The 27,709-nt window shown below is 40.2% G+C and overlaps 1 pseudogene; it reads left to right on the top strand.

The window, feature by feature from the left end:
* The first annotated feature begins 13,193 nt into the window (after positions 1-13,193).
* LOC124982937 (3-ketoacyl-CoA thiolase, mitochondrial-like) lies at positions 13,194-16,126 on the top strand (annotated as a pseudogene).
* Positions 16,127-27,709: the final 11,583 nt, after the last annotated feature.

Here is a 27,709-nt window from a genome sequence, read left to right as displayed (position 1 = left end):
AAAGAGGCTTGATGGAACTTGTTTGACCTTTTTCCCTTCCCTTCTACCATGTCAAGATACATAATGTGCTATCTATGTGGAATAGGCCCTCACCAGACATTGAATCTGCCAGCACCTTGATCATGGATTTCTGAGTCTCCAGAACCAGGAGAAATAAATTTCTGTTGCTTATGAATTACCCAGTCTAAATATTTTGTCATAGAAGCAGGAATGGAATAAGACATCCCTATACATAGTCATGGATAGATTCCATCTCATAAATAATTATGCAAGTCTATACCCATCTCCCCCAGTGCTCACTGTCACTGTCTTGGTTCAGGCCTACAGGATACGTTAAGGTTTAGGGTTAAGGCTAAGACAGAGTAGAGTTAGTAGCCTTCTTTGATTCAGAAAATTAAACTAGCGGTAAAAATTTTAGTATAATTTCTGAAAATGGACAGAGTTATATAAAAAATTTTTTCCATTTAGTGTTGTTACTTGAGTTACTCCAGATTGATTATCCTTAAAATGAAGACTATTCCTTTACCCAAATAACCAATAATTTGGAGAATTTATTGTTGTTTCATTCCTCCCCCACTTTTTTTTTTTTTTTGGTGGTACAGGGGATTGAACCCTGTAGTGCTTTACCACTGAGCTCCATCCCAGCCCTTTCTATTTTTTGTTTTGAGACAAGGTCTCACTAAGTTGTGAGGCTAGACTCGAATTTGTAATTCTCCTGCCTCAGTCTTCAAAGTCACTGGGATTACAGGTATGTGCCATTGCGCCTGGCTTCCTTTTCCTTTTAATAACTAGGTCTTTCACTTCCCACAACTTATTTCATCATCATATCTTCTCTCACAACTTTTTTCTTTGGTTGAGTTTCCCAAAGGACAAGACTGAGAAGGCAAGTTCAGTGAGCTCTCATCTTGAAGCACAAATATGGTGGAAAGACAGGAATGTGATGCACACAGTGCACTTTGGGGGCCAGGAAAGTAAAGAGTATGTCCCTGTAATATGCAAAACTGGTGCCAATACAGCATTAGATGGATTGAAAAGCCCTCTTAAAAATTCCACTTTTCCTATATTCTCTCATATTTCTAAATATAAATTATCATTAGCAAATAATTATGATGAATAATAACACCGTCACTTAATTTCCTGCCAGCTGAGGCCTGGCAGAGTTGAAGCATGCTAAACCTCAAGAGCATGCAATTTCAGAAATGAACAATTAAGCTCAGAGAAGATGAGAGTGGAGGTTACCGTGGCAACAGAGTCCCACAACCCCGTGAGGCCATATTGTCTCTGTGCATGACTCACAGAAACTGGTTACTGTGATTTATACTCCAGGCAAGGTTTAGGTACAGAAATGGGGAGTTTTCCTTGTACAAGTTCAGAAAGGCTAGGTATTTTGAAATCCACAAAAGAGGATTTTGTGATTTTTCAGTGAAGTAGTAGCAGATAATGGAATAGTAGCAGATAATAAGATTTAGTCTTAAACTATGCCATAAAAATATTGAAATTATTACTCTGCAAATTTGTATGGAAATTTAATAGTATAATAGTATAAAGAATTTTCGTTAATTCAATAATACTGGTTTGGGCTGGGGATGTAGCTCAGTGATAAAGCACCTGCTTGGCACGTGTGAGGCCTTGGGTTTGATCCTGAGCAACAAACACACACAATACCAATAATATTGATTAAACCCCACCATGTATCAGACTCTGCTGTAGGTGCTGAGATGCAGTGAACAAAATAGAGGCAAACAATATATAATAAATGACTTATGGTATCTAGTGTGATCAAATGTGATGAGGACTCAGAGGATAAAATAAAGCAGGGCAGGGATACTGGGAATGATGGGGCAGGGATACTGGGAATGATTGATGGGGCTGATATGGCAACTCTATATTGGGTATCGGAGAAGCCTTTATAGAGAAGATATACAGAGTCAAAATGAGGGAGGGGTCAGCCTTGTAGATATAGGGGCAAGAATATTCCAGAGAGATGGAATGTCTGTGTTATGACCCTGAGACAACATAAGCTTGCCAGATTCAAGGAGAATGAGGAGAACTGGAGTGGAGTGATGAAGGGGAATGAAGCAAAAGTGAGATCAGAGTGATAACATAACGGCAAGATCACATAGGGATGCTGTATTTTGGACCTGGAAAGGCCCCCAAAGACCCATGTGTTAAAACTTGGTCTTCAGTTTGGCACTATTGGGAGATGGTAGAAACTTTAAGAAGTGAGTGGAAGGAGCCAGGTATGGTGGTGCATGCCTATAATCCCAGTGACTTGGTAGGCTAAGGCAGGAGGATTGCAAGTTTGAGGCCAGCCTGGGCAATTTAGTGAGACTCTGTTTCAAAGTAAAAAATAAAAAGGACTGGGAATGTGGTTCAGTGGTAAAGCACCCCTGGCTTCAATCCCCAGTACAAAAAAAAAGAAAAAGAAGTTAGTGGAAGGAAATGAAATAATTGAGAACACGCACTTGAAGAGAATACTGGGACCCCAACCTCTTCTTGTTTCTCTCTTTCACTTTCTGACTGACTTGATGTGAATAGCTTTGTTCTACCATGAAGAGGTTTTGAGCAGAGGACTGGTATGACCAGATAGGAGACAACAGAAACATCTCAGAAGAGAAATTGCATAGGCCCAAATGGAAGTGGTCAGATTGAGTTTATTTCAAAAGGAGATGCAATTGGATTTCTCTACGGATTGAGTGTTGGGTGTGACAGAAGGGGAGAATCGGAAATGACAACACAGTTAGGGACCTAGGAAACCAGAATGGTGGAGTTGCCATCATTTAAGATGGGGAGGACAGTGGATAGACTGGGTTGGGCGGTACAGAGTTGCGGTGGGATGGGAGAACTGATTAAAGTTTGAAATATTGGTTAGACGTATTATTAGAGAAAGAGAAGGTAGCTGGGTAGACACACGTTTAGAAGTCTGTGCTGGAGGAAGAAATTTGGAAGTTATTGGGCAATGAGACGATATTTAAAGCCAGAAGGAGAGATAAGAGAACAAAGGGACTGAGAAGCAACCAGACTGAGTTCTAGGGTACTATTCCATTAAGATGTTGAGAAGAGAAGATGGGCCAACCAAAAACAAGACTAAGGAGATAAAAGCAAAACCAGGAGAGTGCAGGGTCCTAGAAACCAAATGAAGAAAGCAGTTCCAGGAGGAAAGAAGCATCAGAGGTACCAAAGGCTGCTAACTGGGTGACTTCTCCGCTGACTTAAGTTGAGTGGAATTCACGGATTCCCATGACTTCTGCCAGTGGGGAGTGACTGTAAGTGCTGAGTTTCCTCTCTGGCCACTCCTATTTCTTCATTTCCCCACTCTGTTGATCCTGCAGGTACTACCTAGTAAAATTGCTCATAAATCTCCCTTTCAGATCCAGGCATGGTGGCTCATGCCTGTAATCCCAGCCACTCAGGAGGTTGATGCAGGAAGATTGATCGATTGTAAGTTCAAGGCCAACCTAAATAACATATCAAGATCTGCCTCAAAATAAAATAAAAACGGGTTGGTGGCATGACTCAATGGTATAACTTTTGCCTGGTATGTATGAGGTCTTGGGTTTAACCTGCAGCACCACAACAATGATAACAACAAAAATTCTCCCTCTCGGAGTTAGTGTCCAGGAACCCACCTGAGACAACAGGCTTTACATTTGATGTATTCCATATAACATATATTTTAATTTTCATAACAATTTCAGTATGTAGACATTGTTGATTATTTTAGAGAGAAGAGGATACAGAAAACTAGTGACATTGGATGACTTTTCCAAGGTCACTAAGAAAGTGACAGAGAAAGGATTTGACTCAACCTCCTGGACTCCACAGGTAAGCTCTTCTCAATGTGATATCTTAACTTTAAGGGATCATCTGGCAGGAACCAGGACCAGGGAGGTCAAAAGGGTGTTAAGAACTCCTAAGCTGGGGTTGGGGAGATAGCTCAGTCAGTAGAGTGCTTGCCTTGCAAGCACAAGGCCCTGGGTTCGATCCCCAGCACCCAAAAAACAAAAACAAAAAAACTCCTAGGCTGTGAATGAGACACAAAAGCAATAAATAAGGTAAGAGTCAAGGTCAGGGGCTGGAGACACTGACTCCTCCATCAAACTGGGGAGGTCAAAATTGAGGCTCCACAGGAGGGAAAAGTCAGAAATAAAGCCCGGAAAGAAGAATGAGTTGAAGAGCTAACAAATGAAGCAACTCAAGAGTCTTCATGTGCAATCCTGAATTATTTCTGTATGGGTCCTGGAGTATATCATGGGGTAGGCATGTCTTTCAAGGAACTAAATTAGTGTAACAGTGGTGGCATCCATCCCATAATTTTTATGTACTTATGACATTAACAAAATTGGCTTTTATATTCTAGATTTGTCACCCATCAAAGGACTTTATTTTCATGAAATAGCCATGTATTCTTTTTTGCTCACTTATTTAACATCTAATTCTACATTATTTAAGTTATAAGTCTGGTCTATATTTTAAAAATATTTCTTTGTCATCTGAGAAATTATTCTGTTACTGGGAGGTATATGTTTCCAAATACATTTTTATTTTTAATTCTTCTTGCCTTTCTGCTGGTTCATCTTTCCATTAAGACTTTGTGGGCGAAAAAAAATCAATAAAACAAAATTCCTGTTGAGGCATTAATAGTCTAGTGAGACAAACAGACATTTAAATAATAACTAGGACAAAAATGCCTACACAGCAAGCTCTGAGAGCCAAGAGGAATGAGCCACTAACTCCATGAAGGATAATAATAGTCACTGATGTATTTAAGAGGATATGTCCTCAAGATTGGAAATAAGGTTACACTGAGAATCAATTCACAATGGATAAGATTAGCCATCAGGAAAAATGATCATATATATATGTATATAAAACATATATATATATATATATATATATATATATAAAACCACTGTATATATGTGCATGTGCGTGTGTGTGTGTGTGTGTGTGTGTGTGTATATATATATATATATATATATGACATCACTTAAACCCTTCGATGGCTCCCTATAACCCACAGGAATAAATTCGAAATTCTTGCCATGAGCTTCCATTGTTTCTGTGTTCTTTTCCACTTTTGTCTCAGGTTCCCAGTGGTTAGCAAGCACGTTCAAGTTTGAGAAGCACACGGGGTAACACAGGAAAGAGAGCCCCACACTTGTGTCAAAGAGCTTCTCAGCTCCAGCACCGCTCTGCTTTACCAGGGACTGGCTACTGGGCTTTGCCTCTAGGGGGCACTCAAGGGAGGCTTCGGGACTCGAGCGGGAAAGTGACTTGCTCCTCCTCGTCCGCGGCAGTTCCAGGGATCCTCACACACGCCAAGTTGTTTCTCCCCGGCAAGCAGCGGTTCCTTTTCCTGGCTGCGGAGGAATTCGGTGGGCAGTGTTTCCAGCACTTGCAGAACCAGATTCACAGTGCCTCGCTCGGGAAACCCAGCAGCCGCAGAGGTCTTGGAGTTAACTGGCCCCCTTTCTCTATGTTCCAAGTGAATAATTCCAGCCTCTTCATTCCCTCCAGCCCTAGGGGTGGTAGCAGCTCCCTATCACTGCTGACTTTCAGGCAGTGATTCTTGACTAGGGGCAAATTTACTTCCTAGAGGACACTGGGCAAAAGCGGGAGAGATTTGGGATTGTCACAATTCAGAGGAGGCATGGGAAGTAGTACTACTGCATCTACTGAGCTGGGGACAGGGATGCTGCCAAACAACCTACTATGCACAGCACAGCCCCCAAGACGGAATTGTTCCACCCCAATATATTAGTATTAAGTTTGAGAAGCCCTGTTTTTACCCTTTGTTATAAATGATATGCACAGTGAAATATTACACCTAGTTAAAAGTCTTTATATTAAATTCTCTCTGATCAAATAATTTGTGGTTTTGACTGAATTCTGACTGATTCAGGTTTCACTGGCATTAAAAAAAGGAATTAGATGACTAGGGGCAAGTTGAAGGTGTCTGTGGTTGAGACTAAAAATATAATTACACAAACAGAAACAAGATGTATCCCATTTGTTTACAATAAAAATAAATTTAAAAATATATAATTAACAGTAATGAGCTAAATCTTCATGTTTCATGATAAGAATTGGATAATTTCTCAAATGTTTACAATTGATAAATCAAGAAGTAGTGGTATGATTTAGGAGAATACAACTTTTGGGGTGGGTTCTGGGAGGGATGGAGCAAAGGATTGGTGGTTTCCATAGTAAGCTTGTTAATACCATTTTATAAAATTCATGTTCATTTCTTATTTTAAAGTATATTTATAGGTATGGGGGTGCACACCTGTAATCCCAGTGACTTAGGAGGCTGAGGCAGGAGGATCACAAGTTGGAGGCCAGTGTGGTCAACCTTGTGAGACCCTGTCTCAAATTTTAAAAAGAAAAAGAAAAGTGCTAGGAATATAGTTCAGTGGGAGAAGATTCTTGGGTTCAATCCCCAGTACCAAAATAAATAAGTAATAAATAACTTAAGAAAAAAATTCTGTTACATAATGTATTCCTTTATAAATATACAACTGAAGTCTCAAACTGGTTGTTGACAAATGTATTTTTTTAATTTTTGTTTTTTTTTTTAGTTTTACGTGACAGTAGAAAGTATTTTGACATATTATACACACGTGGAGTGCAACTTCCCATTCTTCTGGTTGTACATGATGTGGAAGTACATTGGTCATGTGTTCATATATGAACATAGGAAAGTAATGTCAGATTCATTCTACTGTCTTTCCTATTCCCATTCCCCTCCCTTCCCTTCCTTCCCCTTTGTCTAATTCAATGTACTTCTATTCTTCCCTAACCCGTTCCCCACTTATTGTGAGTTAGCATTCTCATATCGCAGAGAACATTTGGCCTTTGGTTTTTTGGGATGGGCTTATTTCACTTAGCATGATATTCTCCAGTTCCATCCATTTACCAGCAAATGCCATAATTTCATTTATTTTATGGTTGAGTAATATACCACTGTGTATATATACAACATTTTCTTTATCCATTCATCTGTTGAAGGGACCTAGGTTGCTTCCATAGTTTAGCTATTGTGAATTAAACTGCTATAACTGATGTGGCAGTGTCACTATAGTATGCTGATTTTAAGTCCCCGGGTATATACTGAGGAGTGGGACAGCTGGGTCAAATGGTGGTTCCATTCCAAGTATTCTGAGGAATCTCCATACTGCTTTCCAGAGTGCACCAATTTGCAGTCGCACTAGCAATGTCTGAGTGTACCTTTTCCTCCACAACCTCTTCAACATTTATTGTTACTTGTATTCTTGGTAATTGCCATTCTGACTGGAGTGAGATGGAATCTCAGTGTAGTTTGAATTTCTCTAACTGCTAGAGATGTTGAACCTTTTTTCATACATTTGGTGACTGATAATATTTCTTCTGTGAAGTGCCTATTCAGTTCTTTTGTCCATTTATTGATCGGATTATTTGTTTTTTTGGTATTAAGTTTTTTGAGTTCTTTATATTTCCTGGAGATTAATGCTCTGTCCAAGGTGCAGGATGCAAACATTTTCTCCCATTCTGTAGGCTCTCTTCTCATGTTCTTGATTGTTTCCTTTGTTATGAAGAAGCTTTTTAGTTTGATACCATCCCATCTGTTGATTTTCGATTTTACTTTTTGTTCTTCAGGAGTCTTGTTGAGGAAGTCAGTTCTTAAGTCAACATGATATAGATTTGGGCCTACTTTTTTCTTCTGTTAGGTGCAGAGTCTCTGTTCTAATGCCTAAGTCCTTGGTCCACTTTGAATTGAGTTTTGTGCAGAGTGAGAGATAGGGGTTTAGTTTCATTTTGCTACATATGACTTTCCAGTTTTCCCAGCACCATTTGTTGAAGAGGCTATCTTTTCTCTAATGTATATGCCTTTGTCTAGTATAAGATTAACTGTACTTATGTGAGATTGTCCCTGTGTCTTCCATTCTGTACCATTGATCTACGTGTCTATTTTGGTGCCAATACCATGCCATTTTTGTTACTATGGCTCTGTAATATAACTTATAATATAAGTAGTATAACATATTGTGATGCTTCCTGCTCCACTTTCCTTGCTAAGGATTGCTTTGGCTATTCTGGGTTTCATATTTTTCCAAGTGAATTTTATGACTGTTTTTCCTATTTCTATGAAGAACATCATTGCAATTTTAATAGAAATTGCATTAAATCTATATCACGCTTTTGATAGTATGGTCATTTGTACAATATTAATTCTGCCTAAACAAGAATATGGGAGCTCTTTCCATCTTCTAAGGTTTTCTTCAATTTCTTTCTTTAGTGTTCTGTAGTTTTTAATTGTAGAGGTCTTTCACCTCTTTTGTTAGATCGAGTCCCAAATATATATATATTTGAGGCTACTATGAATGGGGTAGTTTTTCGAATTTTTCTTTCAGTTTATTCATCACTGATGTATAGGAATGCAATTGATGTTAATTTGGGTGTTAATTTTATATACTGCTATGCTGAATTCATTTATGAGGTCTAGAAGTTTTCTGGTAGAGTTTTTCGGGTCTTCTAAATACAGAATCATGTTGTGGATAGAGTTTGAGTTCTTCGTTTCCTATTTGTATCCCTTTAATTTCTTTCTTCTGTCTAATTGCTCTGGCTAGAGTTTCAAGGACGATGTTGAATAGAAGTAGTGAAAGAGGGCATCCTTTTTAAAATTTTCACTGTATTTGATTATTTTTTGCCAATATAGCAAAAATGTAATACTTTATACAAAAGTTCAGTTTCTTTTTTCTTGAGGAGTCAGATTGTGCAATAGCAAGCCCTCATTCGCATTTGGTAAGCAATTATGCTTGAGTGGCTGCACACTGTAGACAAGGTGTGTGCTTTCCATTTTGTCACAGTCCCTGTCACTCCCCACTACCTTTCTGAGTAATCTTACCCAAGGTCTTCTTTTTGCATTTGGGCTGCTGGCTTGCTCCTCTAGGCATTGGGTCTGCAACCCCAAATGTCCAGGCATAAATAATGTTTAGAGTCGTCTACTGTGGTATCATCAGTCCACAAAGCAACTAAGGAATTTTCTTAAAAGTCACAGGTTCAGGTTGGCATGAACCTGATATCACTAATTATAAATGAAGGAAGAGAAACATTCCTCTTGTGTCAATTTACGTGCCAGCTAGTGTTTTTGTTTGTTTGTTTGTACTGAGGATTGAACCCACGAGTTCTTTACCACTTAGCCACATCCCCAACTCTTCTTATTTTTTATTTTGAGACAGGGTCTCACTAAGTTGCTTAGGGCTTTGTTAAGTTGCCGAGGCTGGCCTCGAACTTGACCATCCTCCTGCTTCAGCATCCCAAGTCCCTGAAATTATGGATGTGTGCCACCATGCCAGACCCTAGGTAGTATTGTAAGTGACCTGCATGTATTAATAAATTCTCATAAAAATTGAGTGAAGAAGGTGATTGTATCCATTTAACAGACAAAGAAATGAAGGCACATTCAGATGAAGTAACTTGTACCTCCTCAAGTCATCTAAATTGAGTGATGATCTTCTTAACCTATATTAACCTTCTTAACCTTCTTAACCTATATTAAAAAATGACCTATGCAGTTTGTTCAGCTGCTGTTTGTATTAGCCAGGACTCTGTCCTTCCAATGTCAGGAAGTCAGCTCCAACAAGTTTTGAAACAACAATAAAAAAATGCAAATGTAAATTATTGGCTTGTGTGATCAAACCACAGGAAACCAGGATTGGTGCTGGCCCCTGACTGATCCGGCCATCCTCTTACTCTCTGTCCCTCCCTCTCTGATTCTGGTTTCTCTTTGCACACTGATTAAATTCTTTTAAGTTCCTCTATGTGGTGAGTGTTTGAGGCTGGGGTCACTGGAAGGAAGACCCTCAGATGGAGCTTAATGCTCAGTATGCTTCTTTTTTTTTTTTTTTTTTTTCAGAAAACAAAATCTATTTTCATTAAGTTACTCCCTAGAAGTATTAATTATCTTTTCATAGATAAACAATTTTGGAATGTTTTCTAGTGAAAGAATAGAAGAATTACTTATGTTTTCTCTATCATGATCAAAAAAATTACTATTTATTGTTTAGTGAAGTCTCTTCAGCTTCAGAACTTGATACTGGTAATATTCTATTTTGTATGATTCCTGTCACAAAAGGGTGTGGATATCTATAATTATAAACAATTAATTATCAAGAATATTCCTGACAGTAGAATACTTCTTTTTGATCAAGTGTTAATGAGAACCAAATTTTCTGTTTATAAGTTTACATTTTGATGAATTGGAAGAATTTTCCACAGACTAGTTTCTGGTGCAATATATTTTTAACCTTGCTTTTCTCTACCACTCTCATACTCTGGGGGTAGGTCCCAGAAGATCATTTATATTATAATAAGAGTTCTGGCCCTGTATCTTCCTGTCAGGATACTATCTAAAATGACACAGTAGGTAATAGGCCATAATAATGACTCAGAAAAATTGTTATGGGAGACTTGTCGGAAACAGCAGTCTTGACCAACTGATGTTAAAATATCTTCTATTACAAATTTTATAAAACATCACATTGTGTGAAGGTATGGTTAGGGCCCCTCTCAGAAACTTTGAAGTCTGTGCAAGTAAAAGGCCTTGAGTTTTACTTCATTAGTTTCTCCACCAGTGCTCTCAGTATGCTTCTTAAGGACTACCCTCAGGTTTAATAACTGTGGAAGAGAAGATCAGTAAATAAGACTGGGCAGAAGGAAAAATCCAGCCATGATGCACACCCAGCTGCAAGCTGGGCTTACCCCATAAGGAACTATGGAGTTAGAATGGCTCTTAAGCGTGGTCTTACTTCACACTGAGCTGGCCCAGCCTTTATGCCTATACATCAGTTTTTGGATGTGAACCACCTAGGGAAGGGGTGACCTTGGGTGAGGAGGCTTTCTGTAGCAGGGGCAATCCTTGGACTGATAGCCAAACGCTATCAGTTGACTATCTGCCAACAATAACTTCTAGCCACTGGGGCAAGCCCTGTTGAAGGGGGATTTTAGCCATGCAGCCAGTATTTGCTGTAGTGGGAGAAGTGATTGCCAGTCACTCTAGGCTCACACGCTGCTACGGGAGTATTCCCCAGAGGTTCATGTGTTGACTTGGTCCCTAGGGTGTTGGGAGGTACTGTAGAACGTTTAGATGTGGGGCCTAGTGGGATATGCTTAGGTCACTGGGGGAATGTCCTAGAAGGATAGTGGAACCCTGGCCCCTTCCTCTCCCTTTTTTTCTCTCTCTCTCTCCCCTTCCTGTTCATGAAGTGAGCAGTTTGCTCTGCCACATGCACCTGCCACGAGGTGCCCAAAGAATGGTCATTTGGTCTTGGACTGGAACCCCCCACCTCAGAACTATGAGCCAAAATAAGTCTTATCTCTTCATAAATTAACTGCCTCAGGCATTTCATTATAGTTGTGAGAAACTTCCTAGAATGTATTCTTATAGCTTTCCATCTAAGATAAAAGAAAGATCCTTGATCTACAACTCAGAACATTCCAGGGAGAGACTGTCAACTTTGAATCACATGCAAGGGGTATGGTACTCTGATAGGCGCATCCTTGGTCATACACTTGTGGGCAGTTGGTTGTTCAGAAAAGGACTAGGGTTGACAACCCTATAGACACCCAGAGCATAGAGTCAGGGAAGAGCAATTCTTAGAAGAAGGGGTGGTGAGCTGGAACCTGGAGACAGGGAGGGAGTACATTGTGCAGACCAGAACAATAGTGCTTCAGGTTTTCTCTTCACTGTCCAGCCTTTCAGCTCTGACCTGCTCCTCAATGATAGTGGCAGCCAAACCTCCCACACAGGGAGAAATCTGAGAAAGCATGCAATGTACACTTAGGGAAAAAGAAAGTCAGTGGCCTCTCAAATTCCTCAGGAACAAACAATCAGTCATCTGTCCGTTTCTAACCTCAATCTAGCCTCAAGGTGCTCTCCATTAGTTCTGGGTTTGTGCAGAGGTCCCCCACCCCGAACTCACCAATGAGAACAATGATGAACCAGGAATCTGTCTGTCCTGATTCCATAGCTTTAACCCAGCCAGCTACACATACCAAATACCTGCCAATTTATCAAGGTGAGGAACAAAAATCCACTCATATTAGTGGAATATTATTCCCAGTCCTCCTCATTATCTTCTGCATTTCCCCTTCTCCACTTGGGTCTCTGTTCCATTCCTGAATTTTGCCTTTATCTTTCATTTGTGATCCTCACTCTGTTCCTGGGCCTTGGTATTCTTTGGATCTATCTGATCATGATCTTCGGGGATTCTTTTCCCCCACCTGTCCTAGACAACCTTGGTTCTCACCACAGTGACAGTCAATCTCCTGCCCACTTGATCCTCTCTGAGTAGAGCATAAGGGGTTCAAAGTGCTACATTTTACACATCAATTTTTAATTCATACATTTTTAATTCTTGAGTAGAACTTCAAATGGAAATGCATACACTACTAAACAGGAGAGTTGTAAAATCAGAAATCTGGGAGACTCACAAAGTCAAAGTAACCTGGTGGGTTTCCCGTGGTTCAGGGTCTGACCTTGCAGGCGACAGTATGTGATTTTGTCCACTGATTGCAATTAGAGACTTTAACTTATACCACATAAGCTTCACGAGTGATTGGATATTATAAAGAAGAATGACAGTTTATTATTTTATGAAAGAATATACTAGCTAGATGCCGGAAACTTCTTGCCAGTGGATTCTCGCCTTCATGGAAACTTCAAATTCCATAAGATAATAAGCAAAATAAATAAATAAATGTAGTAAAATTTTCTGAATGATTTCAATCAGTAGAGAAGCAAGGTCGACTTTGGATGGGCAACACCACTGGATGGCAGGCAGCGCCACCTTGTGGTGATCCACGTGTCTGCTGAGGTACCTAACTACCTATGCCTTGGCCTCATGCTTTGCGCTTAGACACCCAGTTTCAGTAATTCTGGGTGGTTGTTCTAGAACTGAAATGAATCTCCTTGACATGTTTGGCCTTTGATCATCTGCCCCAATAAAGCTGCCATCTTTGAGCTCCCAGTGTCCCTGCTATCTCTTTTCCAGATCCTGTTCCTGATTTTTTCAAAGTCTTGAACCAGTTTCTCAAATAGAAGACTCCAAACCCCTACTGGGGCAAACTCCATCCTCCCCCAGAAACAACAATTAATTGGTCTTCAGGTGAATCTAACCCAGTATACCTGGCTAGAGGTAACTTCATCTCCCATGGCCAGTGTTGCACGTAGTGAATTTTCCTATAGTAATAAAACAGGACGCAGTGAGAAGCATGTGCCTGCCATTCCCGTGTGAGTCATTAGGAGATGTAATGGAAGTGATGCATTCAATTATTGTTTAGTTTGAGGATTTTGCTCCATTATCGAGTAAATGATGGACACTATAAAGTATGGAACATTTTTGTCATCATAGAGAAATAGTAGGGAAAATTTTCTGCTGAGAGTTTTAATGCATTCAAATTTTACATGAATTTATCACGTCTATCCACAGGTCTCTGAGCACTTTTCTTTACTCTATTTATTTTCCATAAATATATTCTATATGTAGAAAATTCTCTTTTGGAGGTTCTCCTGTATTTCTTGGCTCCTCTGGTCTAAATCTCATCACTTCTCGCCTCAAATTCTACCTCCCAGCAATAGTAAATGCCAAAACCATCTAAATTATGCCAGACCTTTCTCTCTTCAAATTCTTCTGTCATAGCTAGGCATAGTGGTGCATGCCTCTGATCTTAGCAACTCTTGAGGTTGAGGCCAGAGCATCACAAGTTCAAAGTCAGCCTGCGCAACTTAACGAGATCCTGTCTCAAGGTAAAAAATAAAAAGGACTGGAGATGTACTCAGGGATAGAGCACCTCTACCTTCAGTCCTCAGTACCACACACGAAGAAAATTCTCTCATTGTGTCTGAATTAGTGCCTTCACTCCCCCTACCTCTAAATGTTGATAATTTCCATCAGTCCTTTACATTTCCATCCAGCAGTGTGGGAAGGTGTCTCTAAGTCCCATGCCTAGGTAGGCTCCCTTTACGTGCTCTCATAGCGAGGACTTCCCACATGATCATCTAACATCACCGGAAACCCAACTGCTTATGTAACTGGAGATATAAATTGGTCACAGGTCCAACTGAAGCAAATAACACTACTGAGTGGAACACTTTTTTTTTTTTTAATATTTTTTAGTTGTAGACGAACACAATATCTTCATCTATTTATTTTTATAAATGAATACTCAGGATCGAACCTAGTGCCTTGCACATGTGAGGCAAGGGCTCTACCACTGAACTATAGCCCCAGTCCAAGGAACACTTTTAGAAAAGTCATTCCTCTTGGTCACAGATCTATTTCTGTTGAGCCTTTTCATAGTATGCTTATGCAATAGCAGTTGACCTGCAGAAATTGTGAACTGAATAATATAGAGTGATTTCAATGGGTGATTTAATCTACTATCTAAACTTTTTAAAATGTTAATATTTCTTCCAAGAACTTATGGGTATTCAGAAACCAAAAAACAAATTTGGGAAATTATTTTGAAAAGTGAAAAACAAATATCTTTGCAAAAAATTTTCAGAGGACTTCTGAAGAATCCCTGGGGGGTGGGGATCAAGGGACCACGTGGTTGTAGGCCAAGGACGGATGAATGGGATGTCAAGAGAAGTGCTTTCGATGTGGAAACACAGCAAGAAAGACTGTAAAGACAAGAGTGTGAGGAAAATGTCCGCCCCCAGGCACGCATCCTTCTCCTCACCCGGGGAGACGGTGGCACCTTTGGTTCCCACAGGAGGTCGGCAGGGCGCTGGCGACTAGATAACCTTAGCGGGCGAGGGCGGGCCTGGGGGCGCTGAGGTGGGAGCAGTAGGCGAAAGGTCGGGGGCGGTGCACCCTTGGCCCTGCTCCGAGGTGTGTTGCTAAGCGAACACCCTTTGGAGCTTATGGAGGTCTTCTGAAAGATTTCACTGCTACAGACTTGACTGAGTTTGCTGCCAAGGCTGCCCTGTCAGCTGGCAAAGTCCCACCTGAAACTGTGGACAGTGTACCTGTAGGCAGTGTCATGCAGAGTTCTTCAGATGCTGCATACCTGCCAAGGCTGCCCTGTCTGCTGGCAAAGTCCCACCTGAAACTGTGGACAGTGTACCTGTAGGCAGTGTCATGCAGAGTTCTTCAGATGCTGCACACCTGGCGAGACACGCTGGTCTTCGGGTGGGAGTCCCAAAAGAGGTTCCAGCTCTTACCATCAATAGGCTCTGTGGCTCTGGCTTCCGGTCCATTGTGAATGGACGTCAGGAAATCTGTGTTAAAGATGCTGAAGTTGTATGAGTGGAGGACTGAAAGGAGGAGCCAGGCTCCCTACTGTGTCAGATACGTTCCATTTGGAACCAAGTTTGGAACAGATATCAAGATGGAAGATTGTCTGTGGGCGGGATTAACCAATCATATTCAACTCCCTATGGGAATTACTGCAGAGAATCTTGCTGCAAAACATAAAATAAGCAGAGAAGAATGTGACGAATATGCCTGCCCTTCAGTCACAGCGGAGGTGGAAAGCTGCTAATGATACTGGCTACTTTAATGAGGAAATGGCACCAATTGAGGTGAAGACAAGGAAAGGTAAACAGACAATGCAAGCGGATGAGTATGCCCGGCCCCCAACGACCCTGGAGCAGTTACGTAAACTTCCTCCAGTGTTCAAGAAACAAGGCACCGTCGCTGCAGGGAACGCATCGGGAGCATCTGATGGTGCTGGAGCTGTTATCAGTGCAGATGCTGTTAAAAAACATGACTTCACACCACTGGCAAGAATCGTGGGCTACTTTGTTTCTGGATGTGATCTCTCTATCATGGTTATTGGCCCTGTCCCTGCTATTAATGGAGCACTGAAGAAAACAGGACTGTGTCTTAAGGACATGGACTTGATAGAGATGAATGAAACTTTTACTCCCCAGTACTTGGCTGTTGAGAAGAGTTTGCATCTTGACCCAAGTAAGACTACTGTGAATGGAGGAGCCATTGCTTTGGGTCACCCATTGAGAGGATCTGGATCAAGAATTACTGTTCATGAATTAAGGTGTCGAGGTGGGAAATACGCTGTTGGATCAACCTGCATTGGAGGTGGCCAAGGCATCGCACTCATCATTCAGAGCACAGCCTGAGGAGAACAAGGAGCCCACCTCGGCTCCACCATGCTTTACTTGGCTGGGCCACAGTAAAACAGGCGTCTTCAAGAGCCTCTGTCACAACTGGCCAAGCCATACCCCAGAAACAGTGATTGAGTTTGATCGTGCCTTGGTGAGACAAAAATACATTTATCATGAATAATAACCCATGCCATTAGCAAGTTCTCACAAATTTACACCAGTCTGATATGATGTATTCCTGAACTAAAATCCAATTACTAAAGGCTTTAAGAAAAATGGTGTCCTTGCCAAATATGCAGCACTTATGCCTTCGTAATATGAATACAAAGAAATTTAATAAATGTTGCCTTAAGCTAAAAAAAAAAAAATTCAGAACTCTGAGTTGTTTTGGCTTTCAGCAGAAGTGAATTAGTTAAATGAAAGTCCCTAAATATAATTTGTATTAACAGGAAATTTGTTTCACTAAAAAAATGCTATATATCACATGCTGCACATATCTTTGTAGTAAAAGTATAAAGACATGAATGGTGAAGGAACAATACATAGGAGATTTTAACTGGAGTAGTAGTTGAATTAGTCAGCTTGTGTTATTATAATAAAATACCTGAGGCAATGAACTTATAAAGGAAAGGGTTTATTGTAGCTCATGGTTCTGGATCCAGTCCAAGATCAGGAAGCCCCATTCTTTGTCCTCTTGAGAGCATGGTGCACTCTGGTAGGAATGTATTGTGAGCAAACTGCCAAGAAATGGAGAGAGATTGAGAACTGGGGTCTCACAATCCTCTTCAAAGGCATACCCTCAGTGACCTTAAGACCTCCCATAAGCTCTATCCAATAGTGCCACCCTGAGAACCAAGCCTTTAACATGGAAGTTTGAAGGATAATACCTATATTCAAACCATAGCAGTAGTGTTTTGTTTTTCAAATGGTACAATGGATGTACCAATGTTCATTATGTTTATTTTAAGAAGTATTTTCAAAAATCTGTTTCCCCCCCCATCACTGAATAAATTGATAGCAGGCATATGTCTTGTTGTTGCCATACCCGTGATATTTCATACTTCCCTTCCCATCCCTTGGTGCTGATAACGTTGGGCTATAGTTTAATTGCCTGTGTACTTCTCTGTCTCTCCCAGTGGACTGTGAACTCTTAAGGGCAGGAGCTGTTTAATTTTCAGTGTTCTATCCCTTGCCCCAAACCCAGTGCAAACACGGAGTTTGTGGTCAATAAATATTTGTCGAATGGGTGGGTGAATGGACGAATTTAATCTGATGTCCTCAAAGCATAAAGATAAGCAGTGCCAAAATTCCAGCCCATTCGTTTCTGCCACTGTCTACTTTTCTCATTCCCTGTCCTTATATGACACATCCTTAAGAGGCTATTTAAGTGATGTGTCCCATAAGGAACATGCTCAAATGACAGAGTCTCACCTGCAGCTATAAATCCCTAAGGAAGAGCTCTTCTGGGAGGATCCTAATCTCAGGTCATCCTGCTGAGTGACTTTGGAGAGTAAGGATGGAGATTTCCCATTTATTCATTAACTACCATGTGCCTGGTACCATACTAGGCACATTTACACACAAGACTCTCATTTAATTTTCATTTAATTAATTAATGCTATGCTGTAAGGTAGATATTCCTGTCCCCATTTATGCAGATAAGAAAACAGAGCCCCAAAGAGATGATGGGTTTTGACCAATTAATATGCTGTTCTAAGAGGTATAGCCCAGGCTTTTGTTCATGTCTGCCTGACTCCAAAGCCCTTATACTCCATGCCAGTGCAGAATACTGTGAGAGACAAAGAATGTTTTGACCTGAAAGGGCTCTTAGAGGTTGTCTATGTAATCCACACTTACAAAATAATTTTCTTTAAAAAAAAAAAAAAGGAAAAAAACTTTGAAAGCTTTGTCTTACCAAATAGGATTTTGCAAATCATGAATTTGCCAAGAGAAACTGAAGAATGTTCAATTATTCTTTAAGTCTGTAATTGATTGAGCAACTCTTACAATTGACCAGAAACCTTTTTGGCTGTGTTGACTGAGTGGGGCCTGCCTGCCCGTGACATTTCACATATCTAGGGCAGGAGTTCTGGCTTGGGTTCCCATGGCACAGGGATCCCTTTTGTTCACCTCCAAGTGTACCTCACTGGCCTGCTCCACCACTTCTGCTGCTGCCAGGTCACCTCATTTACTTATTAACTAAAGTTTATGGCACACTTGCTGTTTGTTAGGACCAAGGTTAGGAGATGTGAATCATCTCCGTTAATCCTAACTGTGACCCTATGAAGAAAGTAATACAATGAGCTTCATCTTCAAAAAAAGTAACTTAATCACAGGGACCAAATTGGTGGCCCTGGACTGGAATCCAGATCAGCGTGAAACCAGAACTGAGGTTTTCACCACGACGTTGTGAGCCTACCCAACAGGCAACACTGCAGTGGTAATGCCAGGACATAGATGCTTTGCGCTCTGGATGCCTGAACTATTGCCTGTGGCTGGTCAGCATCTCCTGGCAGTCTGAGTTGGAAGTGAAAGGCTGACTTTGTTATTGTTACTTCAGTAATAGAGCTATGCTTTATGGATCTATCAGGCCCAGCTCCAGAATCACAAATCCCTTTTGTATGTAGAAGGGATTTCCTTTGTCTGGATTTTTCAAGAGACTTTCCTTAAAAAGACCCCTTTGTTGAACAAATGCAAGAGATTCTTTGTTTTCAAGGGAGGTTGAAAAAAGTGAACCTAGCTCCTTTACTGTCAGGGGCTGTTACTGATGGCTCTATAATGTGAGCAGAACGGAAGAGGTCGAAGATATTTCAGAAGATTTTAGTGAACAGGATTAATTTGGTGATATTTATATCGTGCCTAGAACTTTGCCACCACACATCATTTGTTTTTAAATTAAGAAGGTTTATTTCTTAGGTAACACAAATATAAACAGACGCTAGAGAGTACCCTGGAGACTGAAACTAGAGAAGTAGTGGTATAATGGAAACAGCTGTATGAGAAATTTCTCGAAGTTCTGTTTATGATCATCTCCTTTTGGGAGATGAGGAAAGGAAAGCAGATGTCAGTCTGTGGAATATTTACTGGGAAGTTTATGATTATGTCACCTTGAGGAGAAGGGGAAGTAAAATTGACAATGTGTAGTTTGGAACATTCAGAAGAGATGGGGCTAATTTAGCATTGGTGAGCAAGACCTGGCCATAAGGATTGGGGAGCCAGTACCAGTGTAGGGGAGGGGAATCCGTGAAAAAAATGGACCTCTGCGTGTGTGTGTGTGTGTGTGTGTGTGTGTGTGTGTGTTGTATTGGGTGCCAAATGAGAATGTTCCCATTCAGAGGTCCCCATTCTACAGACCTGCAAGAGTATCCTTTTGACAGCTCAGGGTCATGGAATGTGTGGGAACAGGTCATGATGCCAAATACTTCTTAAAATACCTCTCTTAGCCTGTCACTCTTCTCTTTTTAAACAGTCTGTTGTTCAAGACTTGATCAGATTCTACTACATGAATGGGCTCAAAGGATTTTTTGATAATTTCTTTCTTTCTTTCTATAAAAACATCTGCAGCCAATTCAGGGATGGAATCTGCAATATAGCGCAGGAGAATTCAGGAGGACTTGAGTTTTTGGTCTCTGCCATTGACCAGATGTGTGACCTTGAGCAAGTCCCTGAAACTTGGCTTTAGATGTGTTCTCAGTAAAAGGAATGAACTGGCAATGAATGATTTCTAAGAGCTGAGTCAATGTTGAAATCTATAGGCTCAACTTTCCTTTAAAATTCATTTGTCATTTTGTTTTGTTTTGTCTCTTCCTTTGTCCTATTTCCATGGCCATGAATGCAACTTGGTAAGGATGGTAAATCAGTTGTGGTAGAGAAAATGGGTCTACAGTGGGTGGTTCCTGTTTGAGAATTTCTCCAGCTCACATGGCCTAGCAATAAAGAAGCCTTAACAAACATACATCTGGCCCCCTAAAGGAACATTTGTGGAGGAGTCCTGAGGTTGTTCTCTCATTACATCTTTACTTCTTTTGAATACAACGTTTATTAAACAGTCTAGTAGTATTAGACAATCATTTTGTTATTCTTGCTCTTTAAGGAAGCATGATACTGAATGGAACTCAACACTTTATATCCTTCCTTATTGCACTTTATTAGAATTTATGTTTTCAAATCCTTCTTGCCAACTACATTGCCTGTGGAAGGTAGAAATGATGTTTTATTTATCTTTCTGTTCCCTACTGCTGAGTATAGCATTCTGGCTCAATACTTATCTTTTGAATAAAACATAATTAATTTATCACTGTCAATCCATAGGTTTCTATTCGGACTTGGCTCACTGCCTTCACGCATTGTATTAACAACTGGATAGAGTGAGACTCTTGAGTTCCTCCTCCCTCCCTATTCCAATATATACTTAGTGGCCATGGAAGGGGCATAATTTGGAAAGACTCCCCAGATGATTATAATGTACACATTTCCTATTGTCTTGAGCAAAAAAAGAAACACACTCTCAAAATTTAAACAACTTTCAACGCTTTAGCAGGGGAAAGCTGAACTCCGAAGGCCGCGCACAGAGGCTGAAGAGTTGTTTGGTAGCCTGTGAATCAGAGTGGGTGGAGATGATCCTTTCCCATGTGTAAGCCTGCACGGGGCAGGCAGGAGGGAAAATAACATACCCTTCTCTGAATGCCTCCTGTTTTCACCAGGCAAGGAAACCATACACACCTGAACTGAGGGACATGCTTCCAAGGTCAGTTTCCTTTCTCTCTCTCTATTTTTTTTTTTTGGGGGGGGGACTGGGGATTGAACCTAGGATGCTTTACCATGAGTTATATCCCCAGTCCTTTTTATTTTTTATTTTGAAATAGGTTCTTTAGTTGCTTAGGGACTCACTAAATTACTGAGGCTGACCTTGAACTTGTGATTCTCCTGCTTCAGCCTCCCAAGTTGCTGTGATTATAGCATGTACCACTGTGCCTGGCTAAGATCAGTCTCTTGATGCAGCTGATACAGTCATTCTGAAAAGAAAAAGAACAGATAATTATTTCATATATACCTAGCTCTCTCTTTCTCTCTCTCTCTTTCTCTCTCTCTCTCCTTCTCTCTCTTTCTTTTTATATTGGGGATTGAACCCCAAACCTGGTGCATGCCACACAAGCAAGCACTCTACCACTGAGCTATATCCCCAGCTCTATTTTATTTTCTTTTATGCCAGAATCTAACTAAGTTGTCCAGGCTGGTGTTGAACTTATGATTCTTGTTGCTTAACCTCCTGAGTAACTGGGATTATAGGTTTGTACCACATAAATCTTACCAACTTGCCCCTTTAAGTACCAAATTCATATAGAAATGTTCACAAAGAAATCTCCCCAAAAGGAGAAAATTTCAAATATTTGGAAATATTAAAACAAAGCAGCAAGACTGCATTAAGCAGTAACATTTGGATTAAGTGTTCAACAAACTAGATTTATGGAAAGTTGAGAACATCTCAAATAGCAGCTTCTCATCTGGAGCCTTATCTGACAGCAACTTAAAGCAATGCCCTGGCTCTCAGTCCTCATCCTGTTTCAGGTTTTCCTATCTCGTCATTTTGTGTATTCCATCGTGTATCATTCAAAATTCTCCCGTTTGTTTCTTTAGAACGTTCTTAAGTGCAGGCATCTTCTCTAATTTCTTACCGTGTTCCAGCTTCTTGGCAGAGAGTAGGTGCTCAATAAATATCTGTTGAGTAAATGATGGAATGAATATTATGCTTTGCTCACTGGAGATAATTCTCTAAAACTCTTTTTCTTTCTATCTTTTTTCCATTGCAGTATGGGGGATTGAATTCAGGGCCTCACGCATGCTAGGCAAGCACTCTACCACTGAGCTACATCCCCAGGACCCTGAGACTATTTTTCAAGATGGAAAAACTGTCAGAAAAGAAAAGAAAACACCACTCTGTTCAGGATTTGCCTCAAAGGAATGAGTAGATTTTACCACGGAGATTTGTACAATTATTATGTGTCAATTTTAAAAAGGAAAAAAGAATGGGCAGGGTGCTTGGAGAACCTGCTCTAACTGTGTGACGGTGATCAGACAACCTGCAAATGCACCTCCTGTGGAGCCCAGAAAACTGCCTACGGATTATCTATTGAGTGGAAGTTTCAAGATTTAGTTCAAGTTTGTGCTCGTGGCATTAAGAACACATTATTAATTTTGAAACACTCATGTGGTGGGGCCCAGAGTATAGCAGAAGAATGAGATATGAGATTCTTTTTAAAATAAATTCCATGCTTAAGGAATGTCTATGCTTACCAACCTCAAAAAAATGTTTCCCATGAAAACATAAAGCTATTGAAGTCTCTGGAAAATTAAATGTGGTCCATAATTTGTTTTCTTGGCTGCTTTATCCAACAGCACAGAAAGTAGAGTCCAAAGACATTAGTTCTGCTTCATGCTCTGCCACTTACTAACTTGAGTAAATAAACGTCTAAAAAAAGGCAAAAATACCTACCAACATTCCTGTCCCTCCCAAGGTGGCTGCTGACCTCCAGGAATATCACCTTTATGAATGTGCTTAGTGGACAAGGGCTGTCAACATGTTAGCTAACTTCTTTATTTTGTATGTTGACGATGTAGAGATGTAAGCATATTATGACTTTGTGAATGGTGGTGAATAAAACTCTGTTTCAAAGATTATAGCCAAACACTCAACTGTCTGCACCCATGGTACTCTTCGACTTCAAGATCAAGTGAAGTAGGGGTTGGAGACAGTTCAGTGGCAGAGCACTTGCCTACCAGGCACCAGGCCCTAAGTTTAATCCCCAGCATTAAAATAAATAAATAAATAAATAATCTAATGAAGCAAATGCAAGAAATAATGATACAACTGAATTTATAGAGCTATTTCTGTGCTAACTGGAGAGAAAGAAAGAAAGAAAGAAAGAAAGAAAGAAAGAAAGAAAGAAAGAAAGAAAGAAAGAAAGACAATGTCACTCCTTGGATAAGTGCCCCTGGGTTTAACCTCTGGTACCAAAAACAATAGAGGACTCCTGTTTCCTGGCCACCTTGAGCTAGGGACTGCGCCTTCAGCATGTCCTGCCACTTGATTTTCTGCCTTACCTTGGGCCTTGTACAATGAAGTCAGCCCACAATGTACTGAACCTCTGAAACTGTGAGCCAAAACAAACCTCTTCGAAAACAAAAACGACAACTACAAAAAAAACAAGCAGAGAAATTAAGAAATCTGTTAACATGTTTAGCAACCAAATAACAACAAAACTAACCAAAAAAAGCAAAAAAAAAAAAAAAAAGAAAAGAAAAAAGAAAAATAGGACCCCTAGTCGAATTTGAATTTCACCTAAGAAACATATAATTTTGTAGTATAAGCAGGTCTCATGTAATATTTGTGACAGCCTTATACTGAAAAATTACCAGTTTATCTGAAATTTGTATTTGACAGGGTTAACTCAAAATTGTTAACACTAGGGCTGTGAAGAGCACACCATGAGAAATGCTTAATTAGAATAATTTAATGCCTATCTACACAAAGTGTGGTTCATGACCAACATCATCTGAAAGCTTATTAGAAATGCAGAATCTCTGGACTCTACCCCAGATCTGCTGAATCAGAAGCTGCACTGTATCAAGATCCCCAGGTAGAGTGTTCACTTTTTAGAGAACCCTGATATAAAGAATTCCTGGCCTGGATTTTCAACATTGGTTATGCACTGGAATCACTTGGAAGCTTTAAGCCACACATGCCTGGCTTCCTTCAAGTCCAATTTAATTGGTCTGAGATTCAATTTGGGCACTAGGATCTTTTAAACTCTCCCTCCCCTCTGCTCCAGATGATTCTAATGTGCAACCAAGGTCTGATCTTTATGTATAGTAGGAGGACCACACAAGGAGAGGACTTTAAACGAACGACCTGTGGTGAGTTTTTCCAGACATTTCTGTGCTCCACTGTGGGACACAGAACCCAAATCTCCTACTGAACCTCCTATCTCCAGGTGTGGTTGCATTTTCAGGAAGAGTCCCATACAGTTCTGCCATATACTTCCTCTCCAAGAGAGAACCATCGATGATCAGAGCAATCTAGAGTGGAGTTCTCTGGCTGCTATCAGGTCACCAAGCTATGGAAGAAGAAGGTCCACTCCTAGGAGCTCAGACTTCAGTTCACGGGAACTCTGGCTTTCCTTCTGCTTTCTGGCATCCTCAGAACCATAGGTGGCTTTTGCCACCAGAAAAACTTTAATGAGAAGAAACATTGTGATGCCTGAGGATAAAGGCGTCAGTGTCTCCTATCAGAGCCTGCATTTATCTTGACTTCTGTGACATGAAGTAGCTTCCCACAAGTCTATTTAGAATTTAAAATGAATTAAGAAAATGGTTTCAGCAGAATTGTGGAAGGATTTATATAATCCTGAGTGATATTATCCAGTGCCAGTGGTGACTTGTTCACCTGCCGATACTGTAAATCCCAGCTGCAGAGAATGACATAAAGAACTTGTCAGGTGTGTTGGATCCCCAGACTAGCAAATGGGTTAAAGAATAACAAAGAAACTTTTCATTCTTTTCTATAGCAGCCATGGTAGTTGAGTGAAAAGCTTGGCACAAGGCAGGCAGGATGTTAGTCAAATAAATTAAGAAATTCAGTTAAATCCTGTGGCTTTCATCTGAAGTTCAGGCTGGACAATGCCTTTGTCTGTCTTTTAGATAATTTTGCAACTTATGCAGGACACAGTTTTGCATGCCTGTAATCCCAGTGACTAGGGAGGCTGAGGCAGGAGGATTGCAAGTTTGAGGCTAGCCTTGGCAATTTAGTGAGAACCTGTCTCGAAATCAAAAAAAGGTTTGGGGTGTGGCTCAGTAGTAGAGACTCTCTAAGTTCAATTCCCAAAACTGCAATAAATAAATAAATAAATAAATAAAATGCAAATAAATAGTAGTACCTTACTTAGGTAAATTAGATCATTGGAGTAAAACCTTTGGCACAACATCTGGCACATTGCAGGCATTCTATGCACATTAGCTACTTACTAGTATTATTGTTGTTGTCAATGAGAACTACTGAAAAATAGACTTTTTGCCAAAGAGAGAAATTTTTGAAATATTTCAGCATAAGACTTTATGTCTCACAGGAGCTACTAAAGTATATTTCTGCCTCAACTTTTGCTACTCACAAGGTAGCCAAGTAAACCAGTTCCCGTAACCTCAGCTATAGTTCAGCTTCCAAAGGTAAGATGTCTTTGCGTCCAATGGAAGACATTTCCATGGGTTGGCATCAGTCAGCACTGGAACAAAGAGAACTACGATGGGGAAGATCAAAGGTTATGCTTTGTTCTCGTTACTGGCTCAAATGACTGCATTTAACAGGTCTCTTCACCAAGAACATAACTGGTTTGTCTCATCTGATAGATGGAGAAAGTAAACACTAGGTCCTCAGTTTCAATTGCAAATACCATGGCTAAACCTGACAATAGTCCCTTACACACAGAAAAAGAACAGTTCTCTTCAATAATGTCCTTGGAAAATAAATTAGGAAAGAAAAAGAAGTTATTTTCTATAATCCTTAATTTGTTTACAAATAATAGAAGAAAGAGAACAATTGAGTTTAAGAAAGAAAAGGAAAAAAAAAGAGTCTTAAGTTTATAAGGGGTTTTGAGTTCCTTGAGTTTAAAAAGCAGTGTGGAACTATGAAGAATTTTCCCTCTCAAAACACTGGGCTAATGAAGTTAAGAGATCCTGTCTCAGTTATATATTTTATGAAATCATCTGGGACTTAGAAATGAAGTTTTGTGCTTTCTGCTCATTGCAGCAACATAAATGCAGACAGTATATATTCTTTGATACCTTTGATGGCAACTGGTATTTACAATGCACGGGAGAGAACAGCTTTCAACTCATTGCACTATAACAATATTGACTCTGCAGTAAGAAAAACAGCAAAAATCTCAACTGTTAGAAAAGTGAGAAAATAAAACTTGAAGATACCAGGAATAGTTCCTTTGAGTATAAAGATGTTTCATGATGACAATCCTATTCATATGAAGTTGCATAAGAAAGTTCCATTCACTCTAACACTCATTTCCCATCTATACTTAGTATTAATTACTGCTTAATATTAATTACATCTTAAGGCCAGGGTGGGTGGCATAGAGGCAGAGCAGAGGTGAGTAGTTAGGGGTGGTTATGCCAACACTTGGGTATTAGATAGACTTGGGTTCAAGTTCAAACTCCTGTGTTACTGTGTGATCTTGGGAAACTTGCTAATCCTCTCTGAGCCTTAGTTTCCTTGTCTATAAAATGTAATTCCTTGGAGGGTTGTTTTGAGGATTAAATAGAATAAAGTTCATAAGAATTCAATAAATGTAAGATATTGCTGTTGGGTCAGGAAAAGTGAAATGAGACAACATGGGTCCCAGGCCTGCTGGCAATCATCTGGGTATGTTGGCTCACAGGATCCACAAAAGGTGCTGAGAGACCAAATCACATGCAATCCTGTTTAAACTGTCCTAGAGCCTACTGGAATGAATTCTCCCACAGCTGAGATACTAGGGGTCGATTAACCTCTCAAGCTACAATTTTCCCATGTAAAACAATTATAGTATCTACCTTATAGGTTTTTATTTTGTTTTATTTTTAATAAATAAATTTTATTTTGGAGCAATTTTTAGATTTACAGAAAAGTTGCTAAGAAAATAGTCTTTCCCTTATTCAGTTTTCTTTACTGTTAACATCTTTCACTTCAGGATATATTTATCAAAACTCCAGACTTCTGGCCCCAGTTTTTCCACTACTGTCCTCTTCGTGTTTAGGAAACCAGGAAACCATATTGCATTTGCAGTCTTACCTGATCTGAGACAGCTTCTAGATCTTTGTTTATTTTCCATGATCTTGACAATCTTGGGGAGCATGCCCAGGCATCCTGTAGGATGTTACCCAGAGTAGGTTTGTCTGGCATTTCCCTTGGGGTTCAACTAGGGTTACTAGAGTTACCTTGCAGGGTTTTTATGGGGGTTGAATGAGAGAATCTGCAAAACGCTCAGGGCCCTATTTGGCAGGCATTTTCATTGTCAGTATTGTAAGGAATCCGGCCTCCCAACCACCTGTCAATCTACGTTCTGCCCGTCTCTCCCATTACAGGAATTTCCAGCTTAAGTTGCCCGTAATCTTCCTGCCTCCCACATTACGTTCTAATATGTCATTGGTCCATCAGTCAGTCTGTAATAATTCTCCTCCGGGATTGGTTCCTCCCAGCCCGCGAAATTCCAATATCTGAGGAGAAACCATGCGCCATCTTCTTCTTTTCCTTCTTTCCTTTTCCCCCAGCGGACGTGAATCCTCCGCATAAAATAAAAGTTCCTCTTGTGAGACCTGTGTCTAAGGAGCGTTTTTCTGGGAGCTATCCAACCATAACTGCCCCTAACAAGTATGAATTAAAAAAAATTTTTTTTTAGTTGTAGATGGACACAATACCTTTATTTTATTTATTTATTTTTATGTGGTGCTGAGGATCGAACCCAGGGCCTCACACGTGCTAGGCAAGTGCTCTACCACTGAGCTGCAACTCCAGCCCATCAGTGTGCATTTTTGACACAGAGGAACAAAGTTCTG

This window comes from Sciurus carolinensis, chromosome 4 (assembly GCF_902686445.1).
Source record: "Sciurus carolinensis chromosome 4, mSciCar1.2, whole genome shotgun sequence".
Lineage (NCBI taxonomy): Eukaryota > Metazoa > Chordata > Mammalia > Rodentia > Sciuridae > Sciurus > Sciurus carolinensis.
This window is presented reverse-complemented; position numbering and strand designations above follow the sequence as displayed.